The sequence below is a fragment of the Ranitomeya variabilis genome, chromosome 4 (assembly GCF_051348905.1).
Source record: "Ranitomeya variabilis isolate aRanVar5 chromosome 4, aRanVar5.hap1, whole genome shotgun sequence".
Classification (NCBI taxonomy): Eukaryota; Metazoa; Chordata; class Amphibia; order Anura; family Dendrobatidae; genus Ranitomeya; species Ranitomeya variabilis.
The window spans coordinates 47,468,435-47,491,458 of record NC_135235.1 but is presented as its reverse complement, the minus strand read 5'-3'; the positions used below and the strand labels follow the sequence as shown (position 1 = coordinate 47,491,458).

The 23,024-nt window shown below is 43.7% G+C and overlaps 1 protein-coding gene across 2 annotated transcripts in view; it reads right to left on the bottom strand.

Moving 5' to 3' along the window:
- INPP5A (inositol polyphosphate-5-phosphatase A) overlaps positions 1-23,024 on the bottom strand; it is a 473,991-nt gene that overhangs the window by 102,357 nt on the left and 348,610 nt on the right. The window lies entirely within an intron of this gene.

Below are 23,024 nucleotides of genomic sequence, written 5' to 3'. Positions count from 1 at the left end.
GAGTGATAGCTATTGTAAATTCTGAAGTGTATATATACAGGACAGGGGAGAGGTACTGTGCGGTGTATATATACAGGGGAGAGGTACTGTGCGGTGTATATATACAGGACAGGGGAGAGGTACTGTGCGGTGTATATATACAGGGGAGAGGTACTGTGCGGAGTATATATAGAGGGGAGTGGTACTGTGCAGTGTATATATACAGGGGAGAGGTACTGTGCGGAGTATATATAGAGGGGAGTGGTACTGTGCGGAGTATATATAGAGGGGAGTGGTACTGTGCAGTGTATATATACAGGGGAGAGGTACTGTGCGGTGTATATATACAGGACAGGGGAGAGGTACTGTGCGGTGTATATATACAGGGGAGAGGTACTGTGCGGAGTATATATAGAGGGGAGTGGTACTGTGCAGTGTATATATACAGGGGAGAGGTACTGTGCAGTGTATATATACAGGACAGGGGAGAGGTACTGTGCGGTGTATATATACAGGGGAGAGGTACTGTGCGGAGTATATATAGAGGGGAGTGGTACTGTGCAGTATATATACAGGGGAGAGGTACTGTGCGGTGTATATATACAGGGGAGAGGTACTGTGCAGTGTATATATACAGGGGAGAGGTACTGTGCGGTGTATATATACAGGGGAGAGGTACTGTGCGGTGTATATATACAGGGGAGAGGTACTGTGCGGTGTATATATACAGGGGAGACGTACTGTGCAGTGTATATATACAGGGGAGAGGTACTGTGCGGTGTATATATTGTTGTGAACTCCGTTTTCAGGCTCCCTCTTGTGGTCACAGATGGTATTGTGTGACTTTGGTTTTTTGGCTCCCCCGGTGGTTTGGTTTATTATCCTGCTGGTCTGCTGAATCAGCTGCCTCGTTATTCACCAGGGAGGCTCCTATTTAGCTCTGCTTCACTTCCACTTGTTGCCGGCTGACAATGTATTCAGTGCTATTCTGATTTCTCCTGATTATCTCGTTTTCTGCCTCTTCAGGATAAGCTAAGTTCTGTTTGAATATTTTTTGCTCATCTGCCTGCAATATGATTTCTGTGTATGATGAGTCTAGTCCAGCTTGCTAACATGTGATTTCTTTTTGCTGGTAAGCTCTGGGGTACGGAGTTGCTTCCCCAGCACCGTTAGTTGGTGCGGGGGCTCGAGCAATCTCTGCGTGGATATTTTGAATAGGGTTTTTTATTGACCGCACAGTTTCCTTCCTATTTTCTGCTATCTAGTATTAGCGGGCCTCATTTGCTAAATCTGATTTCATCTCTGCATTTGTGCTTTCCCCTTAACTCACCGTTAATATTTGTGGGGGGCTATTCTATATCTTTGGGGTCATTCCACTGAGGCAAGCGAGGACTTACTTTCCCTCCAGGAATAGTCAGTTTCTCAGGCCGTGACGAGACGTCTAGGATTTTTAGGTAACGTTCCACGGCTGCCTATAGTTGTTTGCGGATAGGATCAGGTTGCGGTCAATCTAGTTACCACTTCCCCAGAGCTAGTAGTCTGTTCAGTTACTTAGCTAGTCCGACCTGCGATCCTTGCCACTAGGATCATAACAGTACAGCCGGCCTATAAAGTGTTAATTGCATGGCAGAAGCAGGAGAAAAGAAGCTTGGAGATATTTTTTTTTTTTTTTTTTGCTGCCGTGTGTCTAGCTGCTGTGTGTCTGGCTTCTCTCCTCCTCTTAATCTTGGTGTGGCTCTGAGTTGAGCTGCTGATATGGATATCCAGAGTTTAGCCTCCAGTGTAGATCATCTTGCTGCAAGGGTACAAAGTATTCAGGATTTTTTTGTGCACAGTCCTATGTCAGAGCCTAGAATACCTATTCCGGAGTTGTTTTCTGGAGATAGATCTAGGTTCCTGAATTTTAAGAACAATTGCAAGTTGTTTCTTTCTTTGAAACCTCGTTCCTCTGGGGATTCTGTTCAGCAAGTTAAGATTATTATTTCTTTCTTGCGTGGCGATCCTCAAGATTGGACTTTTGCATTGGCTCCAGGGGATCCTGCATTGCTCAGTGTGGATGCGTTTTTTCTGGCCCTTGGATGGCTCTATGAGGAACCTAATCTTGAGAACCAGGCTGAAAAAGCGTTGTTGGCCCTCTCTCAGGGGCAAGATGATGCAGAGGTGTACTGCCAGAAATTTCAGAAATGGTCGGTGCCTACTCAATGGAATGAGTGTGCCCTGGCTGCAAATTTCAGAAAAGGTCTTTCTGAAGCCATTAAGAATGTCATGGTGGGGTTCCCTACGCCTGCAGGTCTGAATGAGTCAATGACTCTGGCCATTCAGATTGATCGGCGTTTGCGGGAGCGCAAACCTGCGCACCATTTGGCGGTGTCTTCTGAACAGACACCTGAGTCTATGCAATGTGATAGAATTCTGACCAGAAGTGAACGGCAAAATTATAGACGGCAAAATGGGTTGTGCTTTTACTGTGGTGACTCAGCTCATGTTATCTCAGCATGCTCTAAGCGCACAAAAAAGATTGATAAATCTGTCACCATCGGTACTTTACAGCCTAAGTTTATTTTGTCTGTTACCCTGATTTGTTCCCTGTCATCTTACCCGGTTATGGCTTTTTTGGATTCAGGTGCTGCCCTGAGTCTGATGGATTTGTCATTTGCCAGGCGCTGTGGTTTTGTTTTGGAGCCTTTAAAATTCCCTATTCCACTAAGGGGAATTGATGCTACACCATTGGCTACGAATAAACCTCAGTACTGGACACAAGTGACCATGTGCATGACTCCTGTTCATCAGGAGGTGATTCGCTTTCTTGTATTGCATAATTTGCATGATGTTGTCGTGTTGGGCCTGCCATGGTTGCAGACTCATAATCCAGTCCTGGATTGGAAAGCAATGTCTGTGTCAAGTTGGGGTTGTCAGGGAATTCATGGCGACGTTCCTGTGGTGTCAATTGCTTCATCCACTCCTTCTGAGGTCCCTGCGTTTTTGTCAGATTACCAGGATGTATTTTATGAGCCCAAACTCAGTTCTCTACCTCCTCATAGGGATTGTGATTGTGCTATAAATTTGATTCCTGGTAGTAAGTTTCCTAAGGGACGACTTTTCAATTTGTCAGTGCCGGAGCATGCTGCTATGCGGAGTTATATAAAGGAGTCTTTGGAGAAAGGACTTATTCGCCCCTCCTCCTCCCCTCTTGGTGCGGGGTTCTTTTTTGTGGCTAAGAAGGATGGTTCCTTGAGACCTTGTATTGATTATCGCCATCTAAACAAAATCACGGTCAAATTTCAGTATCCTTTGCCATTGTTATCTGATCTGTTTGCTCGCATTAGGGGGTCTAGTTGGTTCACCAAGATAGATCTTCGTGGTGCGTATAACCTTGTGCGTATTAAGCAGGGTGATGAATGGAAAACTGCATTTAATACGCCCGAAGGCCATTTTGAGTACTTGGTGATGCCTTTTGGACTTTCTAACGCTCCTTCTGTCTTTCAGTCTTTTATGCACGACATCTTCCGCGAATATCTGGATAAATTTATGATTGTGTATCTGGATGATATTCTGGTTTTTTCGGGTGATTGGGAGTCCCATGTTAAGCAGGTCAGGATGGTGTTTCAGGTCCTGCGTGCCAATGCTTTATTTGTGAAGGGCTCAAAATGTCTTTTTGGAGTCCAGAAGGTCTCTTTTTTTGGGTTTCATTTTTTCTCCTTCTGCTATTGAGATGGACCCAGTCAAGGTTCAGGCTATTCATGACTGGACTCAGCCTACATCTGTTAAGAGTCTTCAGAAGTTCTTGGGTTTTGCTAATTTTTACCGTCGCTTCATCGCTAATTTTTCTGGTGTTGTTAAGCCATTGACGGATTTGACCAAGAAGGGTTCTGATGTTACTAATTGGTCTCCTGCGGCTGTGGAGGCCTTTCGGGAGCTGAAGCACCGGTTTTCTTCGGCTCTGGTCTTATGTCAGCCAGACGTCTCCCTTCCTTTCCAGGTCGAGGTTGATGCTTCTGAGATTGGAGCGTGGGCTGTTTTGTCGCAGACAAACTCTGATGGCTCTGTGATGAAGCCATGTGCTTTCTTTTCAAGAAAGTTTTCGCCTGCCGAGCAGAATTATGATGTTGGTAATCGGGAGTTGTTGGCTATGAAGTGGGCATTTGAGGAGTGGCGACATTGGCTCGAGGGAGCTAAGCATCGTGTGGTGGTCTTGACTGATCACAAGAATTTGATTTATCTCGAGTCGGCCAAGCGGCTGAATCCTAGACAGGCTCGTTGGTCTTTGTTTTTCTCTCGTTTTGATTTCGTGGTCTCATACCTGCCTGGTTCGGAGAATGTGAAGGCTGATGCTCTTTCTAGGAGTTTTGTGCCTGACTCTCCTGGTGATTCAGAGCCAGCTGGTATCCTCAGAGAAGGGGTGATTTTGTCTGCCATCTCGCCAGATTTGCGACGAGTGCTGCAGGAGTTTCAGGCGGATAGACCTGACCGTTGTCCACCGGAGAGACTGTTTGTCCCGGATAGATGGACCAGCAGAGTTATTTCCGAGGTTCATTCTTCGGTGTTGGCAGGCCATCCTGGGATTTTTGGTACCAGAGATTTGGTGGCTAGGTCCTTCTGGTGGCCTTCCTTGTCGCGGGATGTGCGTTCCTTTGTGCAGTCTTGTGGAATTTGTGCTCGGGCTAAGCCTTGCTGTTCTCGTGCCAGTGGCTTGTTGTTGCCTTTGCCTGTCCCGAAGAGGCCTTGGACGCACATTTCCATGGATTTTATCTCAGAGAATGTCGGTCATTTGGGTGGGGTGTGATCGTTTTTCTAAAATGGTCCATTTGGTGCCCTTGCTCCTCCGAGTTGGTTCCTCTGTTTTTTCAAAATGTGGTTCGTTTGCACGGGATCCCTGAAAATATAGTTTCCGACAGAGGATCCCAGTTTGTGTCTAGATTTTGACGGACCTTTTGTGCTAAGATTGGCATTAATTTGTCTTTTTCGTCGGCCTTCCATCCTCAGACGAATGGCCAAACCGAGCGCACTAATCAGACTTTGGAAACCTATTTAAGATGTTTTGTTTCTGCTGATCAGGACGACTGGGTGACTTTTTTGCCATTGGCCGAGTTTGCCCTTAATAATCGGGCTAGTTCTGCTACTTTGGTTTCGCCTTTTTTTTGTAATTCAGGGTTTCATCCTCGTTTTTCCTCGGGTCAGGTGGAATCTTCTGACTGTCCTGGAGTGGATGTTGTGGTGGATAGGTTGCATCAGATTTGGAATCATGTGGTTGGCAATTTGAAGCTGTCACAAGAGAAGGCTCAGCGCTTTGCCAACCGCCGTCGCTGTGTGGGTCCCCGACTTCGCGTTGGGGATTTGGTGTGGTTGTCTTCTCGCTTTGTTCCTATGAAGGTCTCCTCTCCTAAGTTTAAGCCTCGGTTTATCGGTCCTTATAAGATTTTGGAAGTCCTTAACCCTGTGTAATTTCGTTTGGACCTCCCGGCATCGTTTGCTATTCATAATGTGTTCCATCGGTCATTGTTGCGGAGGTATGTGGTGCCTGTGGTTCCTTCGGTTGAGCCTCCTGCCCCTGTGCTGGTTGAGGGAGAATTGGAATACGTGGTGGAGAAGATCTTGGATTCTCGTATTTCTAGACGGAGGCTTCAGTATTTGGTTAAGTGGAAAGGCTATGGTCAGGAGGATAATTCCTGGGTTGTCGCCTCTGATGTTCATGCGGCCGATTTGGTTCGTGCCTTCCATGTGGCTCACCCTGATCGCCCTGGGGGTTTTGATGAGGGTTCGGTGACCCCTCCTCAAGGGGGGGTACTGTTGTGAACTCCGTTTTCAGGCTCCCTCTTGTGGTCAGATGGTATTGTGTGACTTTGGTTTTTTGGCTCCCCCTGGTGGTTTGGTTTATTATCCTGCGGGTCTGCTGGATCAGCTGCCTCGTTATTCACCAGGGAGGCTCCTATTTAGCTCTGCTTCACTTCCACTTGTTGCCGGCTGACAATGTATTCAGTGCTATTCTGATTTCTCCTGATTATCTCATTTTCTGCCTCTTCAGGATAAGCTAAGTTCTGTTTGAATATTTTTTGCTCATCTGCCTGCAATATGATTTCTGTGTATGATGAGTCTAGTCCAGCTTGCTAACATGTGATTTCTTTTTGCTGGTAAGCTCTGGGGTACGGAGTTGCTTCCCCCGCACCGTTAGTTCGTGCGGGGGCTCGAGCAATCTCTGCGTGGATATTTTGAATAGGGTTTTTTATTGACTGCACAGTTTCCTTCCTATTTTCTGCTATCTAGTATTAGCGGGCCTCATTTGCTAAATCTGATTTCATCTCTGCGTTTGTGCTTTCCCCTTAACTCACCGTTAATATTTGTGGGGGGCTATTCTATATCTTTGGGGTCATTCCACTGAGGCAAGTGAGGACTTACTTTCCCTCCAGGAATAGTCAGTTTCTCAGGCCGTGACGAGACGTCTAGGATTTTTAGGTAACGTTCCACGGCTGCCTATAGTTGTTTGCGGATAGGATCAGGTTGCGGTCAATCTAGTTACCACTTCCCCAGAGCTAGTAGTCTGTTCAGTTACTTAGCTAGTCCGACCTGCGATCCTTGCCACTAGGATCATAACAATATATACAGGAGGAGTGGTACTGTGCAGTGTATATATACAGGGGAGAGGTACTGTGCGGTGTATATATACAGGAGGAGTGGTACTGTGCAGTGTATATATACAGGGAGAGGTACTGTGCGGTGTATATATACAGGAGAAGTGGTACTGTGCAGTGTATATATACAGGGGAGAGGTACTGTGCGGTATATATACAGGAGGAGTGGTACTGTGCGGTGTATATATACAGGGGAGAGGTACTGTGCGGAGTATATATACAGGGGAGAGGTACTGTGCAGTGTATATATACAGGGGAGAGGTACGGTGCGGTGTATATATACAGGGGAGAGGTACTGTGCGGTGTATATATACAGGGGAGAGGTACTGTGCAGTGTATATATACAGGAGGAGGAGTGGTACTGTGCGGTGTATATATACAGGAGGAGAGGTACTGTGCAGTGTATATATACAGGGGAGAGGTACTGTGCGGTGTATATATACAGGGGAGAGGTACTGTGCGGTGTATATATACAGGGGAGAGGTACTGTGCAGTGTATATATACAGGGGAGAGGTACTGTGCGGTGTATATATACAGGAGGAGAGGTACTGTGCAGTGTATATATACAGGGGAGAGGTACTGTGCAGTGTATATATACAGGGGAGAGGTACTGTGCAGTGTATATATACAGGGGAGAGGTACTGTGCGGTGTATATATACAGGGGAGAGGTACCGTGCGGTGTATATATACACAAGGGAGAGGTACCGTGCAGTGTATATATACAGGGGAGAGGTACCGTGCGGTGTATATATACAGGGGAGAGGTACCGTGCAGTGTATATATACAGGGGAGAGGTACTGTGCGGTGTATATATACAGGGGAGAGGTACTGTGCGGTGTATATACTTCAACAGCCGCCCAGCCCAGGCCCCCAGCACCTGTCCTGTATATATATTATATACACTGTATCTATACAGTCTGTGCTGGGGGCCTGGGCTGGGCGGCTGCTGTAGTGTGTGTGTGTGTATATATATATATATATATATATATATATATATATATATATATATATATATATATATATATATATATATATATATATATATATATATATATATATATATATATATATATATATATATATATATATATATGTCAGCTGCAGCCGCCCAGCCCATGGCCGCCCCAGGTCACCCAGACTGTCAGAATACACAGCGATATAGCGTGGCACTCACTCAGGTGCCGGTAGCAGCTCCTCCAGTCCGGAATCTGCCTGTGCCTGATAAGTTCAGCACTGATCAGTGCACACAGCCAGGAGAGCAGAGCAGGAGAACTCTCCGCCCACAATGTCACGCTGGCTGTGTCCTTAACCCCTATGTGCCTGGCCCTGCACTGACTGAGAAGATGCTTGTGCCAGGCAGGGCAAATTGAAAGGGTAGAAAGGGTTAAAGCGGCCAGATGGATGTATGACTGCGTGAGTGGGCCCCCCTGTCTTGTCAGGGCCCCGGCACTTGCCCGGGTGCTGACGCCGGCCCTGATCCAAACTGTTATGTAGGTTACAGCAATTTGGAGCAATTTGGGATTTTTTGGGGGGTTGGGGTTTTTCATACAAATGAAAAAAATCTTTTTTCCCTGGATGAAAAAACATTTTTCATAGACTCATGTGAAGCCTGCTTTTGTTGGTGGAAACTCACATTAACAATTTTTTTTGTATGTATAAAAAAATAGAGTACTTTGCAGCATTTTTTTCTCACTTCTGCTTAACAGTTTTGCAAAGTTAGGCTACTTTCACACTAGCGTCGTTTGCAATACGTCGCAATGTGTCGTTTAGGAGAAAAAACGCATCCTGCAAAGTTGTCTGCAGGATGCGTTTTTTTCCCCATAGACTTACATTACCGACGCATTGCGACATATCGCCACACATCGCAACCGTCATGCGACGGTTGCGACCATCATGCGACGGTTGCGTCATGTTTTGGCGGACCAAAGGCACAAAAAAAGTTACATGTAACTTTTCTTGCGCGTCGTGTCCGCCATTTTCGACCGCGCATGCGCGGCCGAAACTCCGCCCCCTCCTCCCCGAACCTTACAATCGGGCATTATTTTCACAACGCGCGTCGGCACGTCGGGCCGACGCTAGTGTGACAGCAGCCTATGAATGAATTAAAAAATAGAAATGTTAACAGTTTGCATTTTGTTAATTGATGAAAAAAAAACCAAAGTGAATAATCAAAAGGGAAATCTAAATCATATCAATACTTGGTGATCGCCCCATGCCTTTAAAAGCAGCTTCATTTCTTCTAGTTACACTTGCGCAAAGTCAGGGATTTTGTAGGGTTATATTCGAGTGTATGAGTAGCCAATTATACCAAACAGGTGAGAATGATCTTAATTTTTATATGTAGGTTTAGGCCTCATTCAGTATTTTGCATAAGTGTTTGTAAGTAGTGATACGCGCATGTGCTCGTTACTAGAGTTTGCCTAGCGTGCTCGTGTATAAACCATGTATCACGGGTGCTTGAGTGACATGTTCCCCTTCCGCAGAGGCATGCTTCACGGCTGTTAAACAGCCACAAAACATGCGGGGATTGCCTGACAAATACATGCAATCCTTTCATGTTTTGTGGCTGTCTAACAGCAGCAAAACATGCGGCCGCAGGGACTCACACATATCACTCAAGGGCCTGTGATACTCGGTCCATACCCGAGCACGCTAGGCAAACTCGAGTAACGAGCACTTGCGCGCATCACTAGTTGTAAGCCAAAACCAGGAGTGGAACAATCAGAGGAAAACCAATTGAAAAATTGATACCCATTTTGTGTTTGACACACTCCCTGATTTTTGCACACATACTGAAGAGATACTATGGAGCTGTTCACATTTCGTTTTTGGTTTTTGTTTGCGGACTGAGTGGTCCGAGAAAAAAAAATATATATATATTTTCAATCCCCCATTTCAAGTGCACGGGTGAAAATATTTCCAATTATTCATTTTATCTGAGCCACTTGATATCTTGGCATGTCAGACTCTAAAAATTGAACTTATTTAATGGTGCAACACTTATGTTAAAACCATTTTCTGAAGTCAGCTTTGCGAGTCTTTAAAAAGGAGCTTGTGAGGGTTCTGATTAGAGTCTGTGGTGCGGTAATCCTATAATGTCTGACAGAGTAGAGTTAGGGTACTGTCACACATTGGCACTTTGATCGCTACGACGGTACGATCCGTGACGTTCCAGCGATATCCATACGATATCGCTGTGTCTGACACGCAGCAGCGATCAGGGATCCTGCTGAGAATCGTACGTCGTAGCAGATCGTTTGGAACTTTATTTCGTCGCTGGATCTCCCGCTGTCATCGCTGGATCGTTGTGTGTGACAGCGATCCAGCGATGCGTTCGCTTGTAACCAGGGTAAACATCGGGTTACTAAGCGCAGGGCCGCGCTTAGTAACCCGATGTTTACCGTGGTTACCAGCGTAAAAGTAAAAAAAAAACAAACAGTACATACTCACATTCCGGTGTCTGTCCCCCGGCGTTCTGCTTCTCTGCACTGTAAGCGCCGGCCGGCCGAAAAGCGAGCACAGCGGTGACGTCACCGCTGTGCTTTCCGGCTGGCAGACACAGTGCAGAGAAGCAGAACGCCGGGGGACAGACACCGGAATGTGAGTATGTACTGTTTGTTTTTTTTTACTTTTACGCTGGTAACCACGGTAAACATCGGGTTACTAAGCGCGGCCCTGCACTTAGTAACCCGATGTTTACCCTGGTTACACGGGGACCTCGGCATCGTTGGTCGCTGGAGAGCTGACTGTGTGACAGCTCCCCAGCGACCACACAACCACTTACCAACGATCACGGCCAGGTCGTATCGCTGGTCGTGATCGTTGGTAAATCGTTTAGTGTGACAGTACCCTTAGAGTTTAATGTACTTGCAGCTTTGGCACAAAGTACACTGCTCAAAAAAATAAAGGGAACACTTAAACATCACAATGTAACTACAAGTCAATCATACTTCTGTGAAATAAACCCATCGAGTTATGAAGTAACATCAATTTCCCCTGCTGTTGTGGAAATGTAACAAACAGTTAGAAATGATAGGCAATTAGCAAGACAACCCCTATAAAGGAGAGGTTTTACAGGGGGTGACCACAGACCATTTCTCTGTTCTCATCCTTTTTTGGCTATTTTTGTCACTTTTGCATTTTGTCATTGCTCTCACCCCTAGAGGTCCTGTACAGTAACATGAGGCATTGTATACAACCCACAGAAGTTGCTCAGGCAGTGCAGCTCATCCAGGATGGCACATCAATGCAAGCTGTGGCAAGAAGGGTAGCGGTGTCTGTCACCACAGTGTCCAGAGCATGGAGCAAATACCAGGAGACAGGACAGTACACCAGGAGACATGGAGGGGGCTAGGAGGGCAACAACCCAGCAGCAGGACTTCTACCTCCTCCTTTGTGCAAGGAGGAACAGGAGGAGCAATGCCAGAGCCCTGCAAAATGACCTCCAGCAGGCCACTAACACCCATGTGTCTGCTCAAACTGCCAGAAACAGACTGTCAGGGTATTATGAGGGCCTGACATCCACAAGTGGGTGTTGTGCTTACAGCCCAACACCGTGCAGGGCGATTGCCATTTGCCAGAGAGCACCAAGATTGGCAGATTCGACACTAGCACCCTGTGGTCTTCACAGATGAGAGCAGGTTCACACTGAGCACATGTGACAGACGAGACAGTCTGGAAATGCCATGGAGAGCGTTCTGCTGCCTGCAACATAATCCAGCGTGACCGGTTTGGCAGTGAGTCAGGAATGGTGTGGGGAGGCCTTTCTTTGGAGAGCCGCACAGCCCTCCATGTGCTAGCCTGAGGTACCCTGACTGCCAGTAGGTACCAGGCTGAGATCCTCAGACCCATTGTGAGACTATATGCTGGTGCAGTCGGCCCTGGGTTCCTTCTGATGCATGACAATGCTAGGCCTCATGTGACTGAAGTGTGTCAGCAGTTCCTGCATGATGAAGGCATTGATGCTATGGACTGGCCTGCCCGTTCCCCAGCACTGAATCCAATCGAGCTCATCTGGGACATCATGTCTCATTCCATCCACCAATGCCACACTGCACCACAGACTGTCCAGGAGTTGACTGATGCCTTAATTCTGGTCTGGGAGGAGATTCCTCAGGATAACATCCACTGCCTCATCAGGACAATGCCCAGGCATTGTAGGGAGGTCATACAGGCACGTGAAGGCCACACACACTACTGAGCATCATTTCCTTGTCTTGAAGAATTTACACTGAAGTTGGATGAGCCTGCAATTTGATTTTCCACTTTGATTTTGAGCATCATTCCAACTCCAGACCAGCATGGGATATTAGTTGTGATTTACATGAATCATTTTTAGGTTTTATTGTTCTCAACGCATTCCACTATGTAATGAATAAAAATTTGCAGCCGGAATATTTCATTCAGTGATATCTAGGATGTGGGATTTTAGTGTTCCCTTTTTTTGGGGGCGGTGTATATGCTATACCTCTGGTGTCCTCCATGTGTATATTAAGACTGGGATATATCCTTTCCAGACAGCAACATTATGAACAAGTGAAAAGCTTCCTATGTGTAAAAGAGTTTTTCCAGCCTAGAGTCATTAATACTTTTTAATGGCCTTGTCTTTAAACATTGGATAATGCCTCATTCACACATCAGTGTGGATCAGTGTGTCAGTGTATGGTGTGCGCGCCAGTTTTTACCATCAGTGTTTTTAAAGGATATGTAAAGTAATCACAAAAAGTGATGCGTAAATGTGCTCGGTGAAACTCATATCACTTGAGTATCTGGGAGCTCAGATGTGCTCGTTACTCAGCGAGCATTCGCTGGTGATAGATTTCAAATTAGAATCCCCACCCCATACGTTTTGTGCATGTTACGCAGCCAATAAGAATGCAAGGATTGCCTGCGCGTCACTGTAATGCTGTAACCATCTTGGTATTTGCATTACTGTGATTGGCTGGACGTGTGACATCATAAGGGGTAATAAAAGGACAGGCGCCGCCCGGCTCAGCACATTGACGCCATTGCACAGCTCTGTGACATTTATTGGAGGGAGTGAGTGTTGTCCAATGCACAGTTTGTGCCATGCCTTTATGAGTGTAAAAGTACAGCAACTACTTTTTCAAAATATTTACATTGCAAAATTTTTTCTGGATTCAATTTGTCATTCATACAGTTTAACACAGTTGTTGCTACATTACGGTGTTATGCAAAGTTCCAAAAAAGCATTGAAAATTTTTTCTTAATTCAATTACTCATTCATAGAGTATTACGATGGTACAGGTGACACAGGGGGCTATCGCTCATTTCTACATGTCAGGGGCTCCGGCAATACCTGAAGCCAGGTCACTTACAGCCCAGGCACCTGAGAATCGGGTTCCAGAAAGCAGGTGGAGGCAGTCTCCCCAGCCTCCCAAGGAAGGAGAGGAAGCAGCGGACACCTGAAGAAGAGTACTGTATTACACGACATAATTTTTTCCTGGCTTTGTACTTTGTGCAAAGCGTTTATGAGTTTAGGAGTCTCAACGACAGTTTCAAAATATTTATGCTGACAAATTTTTTCTGGATTCAGTTAGCCATCTATACAGTTTAACACAGTTATTGTTACATTACAGTTCTATATAATGTTCAATATTTGAATGAGGCCCGCCAGTTGTTGCCTTGCAGGGTGTAAGGATGACCTTACTTATAATTTTTTCCTGTATTTCCACTTTGTTCAAAGCATTAAAAGTGTAGAAGTACAACAACTACAGTTTCCTCATTTTTTTAGGAGGCACTCCTGTTGGTGCCTTCAAGGGTGTATGGATGGACCCTGCTTGAAATTATTGTCAGGCTTTGCACTGTGTGCAGAGTCTTTATGAGTGTAGAAGTACCACAATTACACTTTATTAACAATATTTGAATGAGGCACTACAGTTGGTGTCTTCAAGGGTGTATGGATGACCCTGCTTGTAATTTATGGCAAGAGTTGCACTTTGTGCGTAGCCTTTATGAGTCTAGGAGTACTACTACATTACAATTTGAACAGAATGTGTATGAGGCCCTCCTTTAAGTCTAATACAGGGTGTACCTGAGTCCCTAATTTTTGGAACTTTTTAATAATCCAAAATGAAATAAATTACAATGAAATTTCCAATTTAATAAAAAATTCAATCTTCGTCTACTTAAATTTCTTTTTTACATTTTTGCCTGATAAACAAGTCATTATACAGGAGAAAAAATGTTTAACAGTTTTTCCTGTAAACTCCAATTTCTCATTGATTTTGAGTGTTTTGTCGTCAGTCCTTAAAGTGGAGTAAAAGTGTGACACCATTGTTTTCAGCAGCAATCTTGGAGTCTGATGCTTCCAGGGGTCTTCCCCATGCTGTTCTCCTTCCATTCAGCACTTTTTCCACACAGTTCAACATTTTCACTGCCCCCTAAAACTCCTTGTAGGGTCAAGGACGTGTGAATGAGGCCTAAGGTTAATTCTCACAATGAGTTTGACATATTTTTGCTGCTCAAAACAGTTCGAATAAAGTGGAAGGGAGGATTGATATAAATCTGATGCCTACTGTGCTTTTTTTATGCATCATATACCGATCAGCGGTGTAGTTTCTAAATAATCTGCAACATGTAAATTTCTCTTGCGGGTTTGCTAGGTTTTAGGAGCGTATTTTGCACCACAGAATTGCATTAGATGCGGAAAATCCGCAGGTAAACAAATGCATACATGCACTAACACCAAATGTAATCCACACATGACTATCAATGTTTTGTCAAAGACAAATACCAAGGAGTATCAAAAACAAAGTAGTTTTATGTAAAACTTGACATACCAAAAAAAAAACAAACCAGGATAAAAACTCAAGTAACAATTTAACTGAAGAAAATCTACAACAAAACAAAAATAAATCATCAAATACTCATTGTGCGAATGTAGCCTAACAATCACCTATCGGGCTCATGCACATATGTCAATGGACAGGTTTCACACGTTGTTCCTCAAGATTGCAAGTTGGTTAAAGTACAAGTGAAGTAGATGATTACATAGCATTGATAGCAATTGTGTAGCATTATGCAAGATGGGAAAAACTCTTGGAATTCCATAATTTGATGATTATTGAGGGTCTGACAATCCTGAGAATAAAGGGGATGCAGGGGTAGTTCAGAGCAGACTATGGCTCCTTCACATATCAGTATGAGTGCCATGTGCGTTTTCACAAACAGCACTCATACTTATGATGGGACATGTGAACTACCCTATAGACACAATTTTCCTTGGACTGAGTTGTCAGAACAAAAGCATGGAAATATTCCCTAGTGGTTCCTCCGTGAGCAGAGATAGCCCTAATCGCAGACTAGAAGATGGCAACTCAGACTTATGCTGCCTGAAAGGCCTTCGAGCGCTTCACGTACCTCCTAAGGAACCGGAGGGCAGAGCAGAGTGCAAATTACCTACATAAAGGAATGTGTGCTGAAACAGAAAGATCCCAGAGTGAGTAAAACAAACCACGAAATACAAAATCAAGGATTAAGTACATGTTGTTAGAAATCACTTCCTAAAAAGAAACAGCAGATAGCTACAGGGTAAAGAACATAACCAGCAGAGAGATTAATGCTAGCTGATCTTTCATTGACTGGCTTAAACTACAGCAGTATGGCTGAACATCCAAATGAGTCTATCACCAGCAGGAAAACCCAGCAGGAGGAAATTATATAAAGCCGCACCCAAAAGGTGATAGGGCAGACAAATGAGTAAATGAAGACACCTGTTTCAGCCTGTGATAAAGACTGAAGCAAGGATAACAGAAAACTAAACAGCACTCAATTGCTACTCTTTTGTGTCTGTTGTTCATGGACTGTTTGATATAAGAAGCTTGCGAATTCTCCATTTTCTTTTTTTTCAGCCAAGAAAAACTGATAAAACTAAGACCGATTTTTAGTGTACAAGAAAAATCACTGACGTCTGAATGAGGGGTTATGCTTTGCACACAGGTGCCCCTAGCAGAAGCCACCTCTGCTTCAGAATGGAGTCGCCTGCAGTACTCCGCAAATCAGGTGTCTTAGCGCTGATGTGCAGGAAAAAAAAGCTAGCACAGCAGTAAAATAAGCAATTTGTGCTTTTTTATTCTCAGGATTGGTGTTTTTCCCACTGATAATGAAGTGATGTCATGTAAGATAAAAACCCTTAAACACAACAATATTGGTAACAAAAACACTTTAATATGCCCCAATCCAGTCTAAATCTGACATTTCAAGCTTCAACCAATCGACTCTTCCCAAAGAGTAAAATTTTAGAATTTTGTATTAACGATAGGAAATCATGCAATACTCTGTTCTAGAACTGCACGGTTAGCTGGGTGGCCTTAAAAGTGCTTCTTACCAATTTTTCATGCACATCCCTCTAAATGTGACCCTGTATCCAAAGCTTTTATTTGTCTGACAACTTAAAGCAGAAAAACATGCAGCCCCTCTGATAGCATGAAATTGGCAACAAAAGCCGGGCAAACAAAGGGTTGAGCTGGGGCTGATTCTCGCCTCAAACAGATGTTCTGTAGAAAAGAATGAGTAAAAAGAAAAAAAAAAAAAAAAAAACGTAGAAGTGTCAGCGACCCAGTGCACTCCACATTTAAAGGACTTGGCCATTAAAGATAAGCAGCAATAAAGTGGCACAATAGAATCATCTGGTTGGTTCATTGACCAATGAGATCATTAAACATTAGATCTGGCGACAAATTGTCAATATTCACGGGCACGTCACCCTGTGAATGAAGGGGAGCCGATAAATAAAAGAAATAAAAACATTTATTTTGGCTTTTTTTTTGTGGTATGTGCCAGCGGTCTGTAAACCTCGGCCCCGGATCGTTACACTGCACCTGTTTAAACTAGTAACTTCATATTGTGGGTTGTCCAAGGTCTGGAATTTACAAGTCTTGATTGACATCTTTAAATCTCCCCATTCTATAGCACACTGGGAAGGCAACTCAACAATGGCTACTCCAGCTTCCAACCAGGGACAATGGAAGGTTTAGATACCATTTCCCTGCTTTCTTCTCATTATACCCAGCACTGAGTGCTTGATGAATGTTAACCCATTACCATATCATTAATCTAAATAGGCCAATTGATGAAGCTCAAAAACTTGGCCATCGTGTAACTAGGCAAAAGGAAGAAGAACCATCTCAATGGCCAAGAGTTTATCATCGGGAATTCCCTGATTAAATCTCACAGTGATGATGTCCATGTAGCCATTCATCTATCCTCTGCCTGTCCATTCCGCAATCTATACATCCATCTACCCACCCCTTTACCAATAATTCATCTATCTGAAAACACCATCACAAACTCAGTAGAAAAGTCTTAAAAAGTCACTTTCCATTAACAAGGCATTTGTTTTCTACCTGTTAATGTTGCTCCTCACCTGAATCCGGTATAGGTTTTCCTTTGTTTCTAAGGGTACCGTCTCACAGTGGCACTTTGGTCGCTTCGACGGCACGATCCGTGACGCTCCAGCGTCGCTCCAAATATCGCTCCAGCGTCGTAGACTGCGGTCACACTTCGCAATGCACGAGGCTGGAGCGATAATTTCATGACGTATTTGCGATGTAGAAGCCGTTGGTTACTGTGCGCACATCGTATACAACCTTTGTTACACGATGCGATCATGCCGCCACAGCGGGACACTTGACGACGAAAGAAAGTTTCAAACGATCTGCTACGACGTACGATTCTCAGCGGGGTCCCTGATCGCAGTAGCGTGTCAGACACAGCGATATCGTATGGATATCGCTGGAACGTCACGGATCGTGCCGTTGTAGCGACCAAAGTGCCACTGTGAGACAGTACCCTAAGAGTAAGAGCCTCATTCACACATCCAATTTTTCCACGTACGAGAAAAATGAACCGATTGTTGTGGTCGGAGTGTCATCCAATTTCCTCACGTGTTGAAGTGGAAAAAAAAAATTCTCCACCTTCTCCATTCTGACAGGCCGAGAAAATCGAACCGCACTCGGAAATGTCATCCGAGTGCAGTCTGATTTTGCTTCACGGACACATTGTTTTGCATTGTTCCCACCCTCGGATCAAAATCAGACATGTCTCCGCAATCTTCCGCGGACCTCTTAGTCTGCAAAAAAAAAATAAAAATCAGACATATGAATGGCCCATAGACTATCACAAGTACAAGTGATATTCGTGGACATCACGGAAAGCACACGTAAGAGAAAACCGGAAGTGTGAATGATGCCTCAATCAAATTTTTTTTGACAAGTTGGTGGTCAACTTTTTCTTTATGTAACCACGCCTATATGGGTTAAAAATTTATTTTTTAGGAAAGAAGAAATGGAGGGAAAAAAAAAAGTAAAAAGCCAGATTCAGGAGAACATTGGCACTTACACCAGGAAAAAAGAAATAATGTACGGTAAGTGACGGGTCTTTTTTTTTTTTTTTCTTTTAACTAAACTGAGCCCAGCAACGGTCTAAAAATAATAATAAAAAAATGCCCTGCAGCTTCTCTGTAGCCACTGTCAGGGGTATAACTATAATGGGTGTATGGGCTGCAGCCGCACTCAGGCCCATATGAAAGAAGATGACAGTTTCTACGGATATAATTTTATCAGTAGTAACTTTCATCTCCTATCTCAGTAATGTAAAAATCTGTGTTCACTGAAGACAGATTTTACCAAGGAATTTAGACTTTTGAAAATGAAAGATCAGTCCAGAAAGAGAAAGAAGATTTATCAGATAAGATATATTACAAAGTCATAACCCTCGCTTGACCCCCATAAAATAAAGATTATGCTCACCTCCAATGCTGACGTCATTCACGCGGTGTTGGCACTCGCGCTCCCGTGCGGTTGTTGTGACACGTGACTTTGGTGCCCAATCAGAGCCGGCATCACGGTCCCTGCATCCTGTCGAATTGAGCACGAAGAGGAAGTCAGATCAGCTGCAGCCCGGACTTCCTGCTCATGTTCTATTTGTCTGAAGGCAGAGACAGTGATGCCAGCGCTGATTAGGCACTGGTGTCACGTCACAACAACCACACGGGGGCCCCCGGAGAGTGAGTGCCGACACCGCGGGAACAGAGCCAACACTTGAGGAGAGTATAAGCTTTATTATTTTATGGGGGCCCAACATTTTTATCAAGAAGGGGTTGTCCACCTCTAGGAACGTACTTTGAGATTCATAGGATGCCTGAAGAAAAAAAAAACCTATACTATTGAAAATCTCTATAAACATGTGACTTCAGTAATTCCAGATCTTTTACAGATTAGTATAAAAGGCAAATTGCCCAACCGCTGACAGTTTCTCTTGTCGATATTCCTAAACAGAATCTGATAAACATATGTTACAATTTATCAAACGTACTACTTCAATGAATTAAATCCTTCAGTCCTAAATTACAGGGACACAATAAACGTCGGCAAATTGAAGAGTTCTATTAGCGGGTAAGTGACCGTAGGGGGGAGAAATCTATTGCAGAGTCGAAAATAAAACTAGACTGCAGAGGTCAGAAATTGACTGACATCACTGTGTACAAGCATTATTAAGATACACAAAGAAGCGCCTGTGCCCGAGAGCCAACGGAGCATTGTCATTCAGTAAATGAAAAGGCACTATTATGAGATGTTGTTGTCAATATCGGAGACAAATCTTTTCTTGCGCCAAATAATACAGTTGTATAATGTCTGTCGGTAGGAAGCATCATATGATTAGGAGGAATTAACTCTACCAGCGCATGTATAGGCAGACAGTGTGGGACTGTTATGCTGATACAGTAGTAGTGGTTAGACATACCCAATTGTATCAAGTGCACATATATCTGACAAATTTGACCACTAGTAAATTAATGTATCACTAGTATTTAAAAAGATGGTGATCAGATCAGAAGTGACCCATTTTTTTTCCCCGCTGCTTCCCTGAGTAAGCTTATATTTTTTTAATTTTAATCCGCACTACAGTCCCAGAGATATAGCACTTATTTAGTGCTATTTTTTCTAGTTTGTACTAACGGGGTGGTGCTCAGAGTAATAATGCAAAACAGCCTAAAGACAAGCCCCTAAAATATATCAAGGGTCAGGCCCCCTTGGTAGAAATAAAAAATTAGCACCAAATAAAAACCCAATTTTTCTAGAATCAAGGCAGATTACAAAATAATAATAATAAACTAATATATATATATAGGTAAACAGCAGGAATAGAATTAGAGCAAAAAATGGACACTTATGACCTGGAACCAGGTTTAAAAAGACTTTGGGACGGGAGATTTATGAAAAGTGGAAGAGGTTTAGATACCCAGATTTCTCAAAGCCTCCATACACATATGACCTAATGACGGCCGATCCTGCTCATATTGATGGCTTCTGCAGACACTAATGAGTATGGGGCACTTGCCAACTGATGGTAGCGGGAGATGACAGTCGAAGGAGGTATCGATCGGGCATGTCCGATTTAGCACTACCGATTGCCTTGTTATCCAGAAAATTAGTCCCCCACCGGCGTAGATGTCTCTCTTCAGCTCTCTCAGGTAGAACACTAGAGAGTTCGGCCGAACAAAGGCACCAGTGTATGGGAGAGATGGCCACCGGACAAACCAGCAGCCAAAGCATCGTTTGGCCGCCAGCCATCTAATGTGTATGGCTGGCTTTGCAGAGAATTAGAGCATCGACTCTTACTTTAATAAAACTTACCTCGCCTTTAATAACAAAGGATTGGTCATGTTTAAAGAGACTCTGTCACCTGAATTTGGCAGGCTATGTAAATGCCCTATGTCCGGTCCGATGGGCGGTGTTTCCTCTTCTTTCATTCAACCCTTCCTTTCCCGCTGGCCGCAATATTTTCTTGAATTTGAGTAGGTTTCCTCTGTAGTTCACGCGTGCGCAATGCAATCTTGCCTTGCTTACATGCAGTATGCTTTGCCCAACTGCGGGCAAAGCCGAAAAGCATTACTGCACATGCGCCGCCGCACTATGTCCCGGAACACAGCGAAATACTTCTGGGACACAGTGCGTCGGCTCATGCGCAGTAATGCTTTTCGGCTTTGCCCGCAGTTGGGCAAAGCATACTGCGCGTACGCAAGGCAAGATTGCATTGCGCACTATGGAGGAAACCTACTGAAATTCAAGAAAATATTGTGGCCAGCGGGAAAGGAAGGGGTGAATGAAAGAAGAGGAAACACCGCCCATCGGACCGGACGCATTTACATAGCCCGCCAAACTCAGGTGACAGAGTCCCTTTAAATTCAACATGTCCAATCCTCACCCCTAACAACAGATAAACTAATACACATTATTGTCAGCTGGTTCTGCCAATAGTAAAAGGTTTGGCCATCATTGGTCTAATGTGTTTGACCGCTTTTAGGTTTTGCTCAGACTGCCATCAGTGTTTATTCTATCAGGATTTCTTACATTTTATATCTTAAGTAACTAGTATTGGCTAATGGGATGTGTAAGGATCCATTACACAAAAGAGGCCTATAAACTGTGAATGGCTCTAGTACTCACTGGAGCTATGAAGATGCTGGTGTAAAGAGCTCCTAACCTCGATTTTGACACATTATACCAAGATGTTAGAAGCTCATGCACAAAGCCAATTTTTTGCTCTGTGCAGCACAAGCCTGACTGCGCACTTTTACAAATGCATTTTAGGTGGTTTACGGAATGAGGTCATATTGCATGAAACTATGCCTGTACACCAACACAAGAAACCTCAAAATGTGCCACCGATTTGGTACCTACTTGTGGCATTTGAGCTCCATAGCACATCTTAAATATTGGGAGTATTTGCGTTTACAAACTAAAGCTAAAATAAAAGTCACTTCTATCAGGAGAATGTCCATATATTTTGCACATGGAAATCAAACGCCTTCAGACAATAATGAGTGTAAAAGCAGCCTGTGATCTAGTAATTCTTGATATATATTTCATGTACAAAAATAAAACTTAAGATGTCACTGAATTATTATAGCGGTTGGGTTGCTATCCAGCTGGCTCCATTGCAGCTGAAGTGATTTAACTACTGACCACTCAGGCTGCAGATTTTGAAGCTCAACGTGGAAGTGATTAAGGTCTTATGGAGCTAGTGATATCCTGCCCCGAACAATTAATCCTTTTAACCCTGGAAGCTACTTCCAATGCAGGGTCACATGTGCTAATAAGTTCTGTATCTCATCACCGCTACCATTTCATTTACGGTATATATAGCATCTTCAGATTTAGAAATTCCCTTTTGCTTGCTCATCCCACAGGAAAAAAAAATTCCCTTCTCCGCATACAGTAACCTTTAGGCTATGTTCACATGTTGCATTTTTGCTGCGATTTTTTTATGCCAAGTTTAAGCTGTTTACAAAAAGCAGGTTTTGATAAGTTTTTAGTGCAATTTCTAATTGCGTTTTTGTCAGGGTACATTTGTCTCATGTGCATGCTGACAAAGTTTAGTGCATAAAAAAAAAACCTGAATCAACTTCTTCAGGTTGTGACACCAAAAACGCAGCAAAATTTGATACCTGCCTTTTTGCACTTCCAATGGGTAAAAAAATGCAGCAAATACGCTGAAAGAAAAAACAACGCTAAAATAAGTGACGCGCTGCAGTTTGCAAAAACCAAACTATTTGACAAAACAGTAAGGGAAAAAAAAACAAGGTGTGTGCATGAGATTTCTGAAATCTCAGACTTTGAGGATACTGGTAAAGTTAACGCAGCTGAAAATTTGCGTTAAAAAAATGCTGGAAAAAGCCGATGCAAAAATATAATGCATGAACATAGCCTTATGTGTCTGTATTTATGCTAACTCCAGTGTCTCCCTACAACCTGTGGGTTCTACGGTGCCATAATAAAGTACCCATAGAACCTGCTTTATATGCCTCCGGACTCACCACGGGGGTATTCTGCTCTAGAAGAATCTCTAATATGGTGCCGTACGGACACATAGAGCCTGAACTACAGAGCTACATGGTCCTTACACAAGTCATTCCCATTATATTGTTTAACACTTTTAAGGCTTCATGAAGTAGCATGTGCCCTTTACATTCGGTTTTGTGCACTTTTTTTTTTTTTTTTTTTAATTGCAAGAAATTCTGGTTTTGTTTTCTTCCGATCAACTGTGATAACTTCACTTTTTCACTACACAGGGATCAATTGTAATCACAAACCTCAATAATCCTAATATCTAAAAACACCCTGGAGTCTTGGCTTTTAGGGGCATTTACACTGCCCGATAATCATGGACAAGTGCTCTTAAAAACGCTTGTTTCACAATTATCTTGCAGTGTAAATAGAATCACTCGAACAACCAAAACTCTTCATCATCAGATAGTCGTTCTCAGCGGTGCATCGTCCTGTGTGAAAAGGACTTGAGCTGGAGAGAACCATGGCGGTTCATGTGTACCGATCTATTACAGATCGTGCAGAGTGCAGCCTTTACTACGGGTCTGCCTGTGAAAAACGGAAAT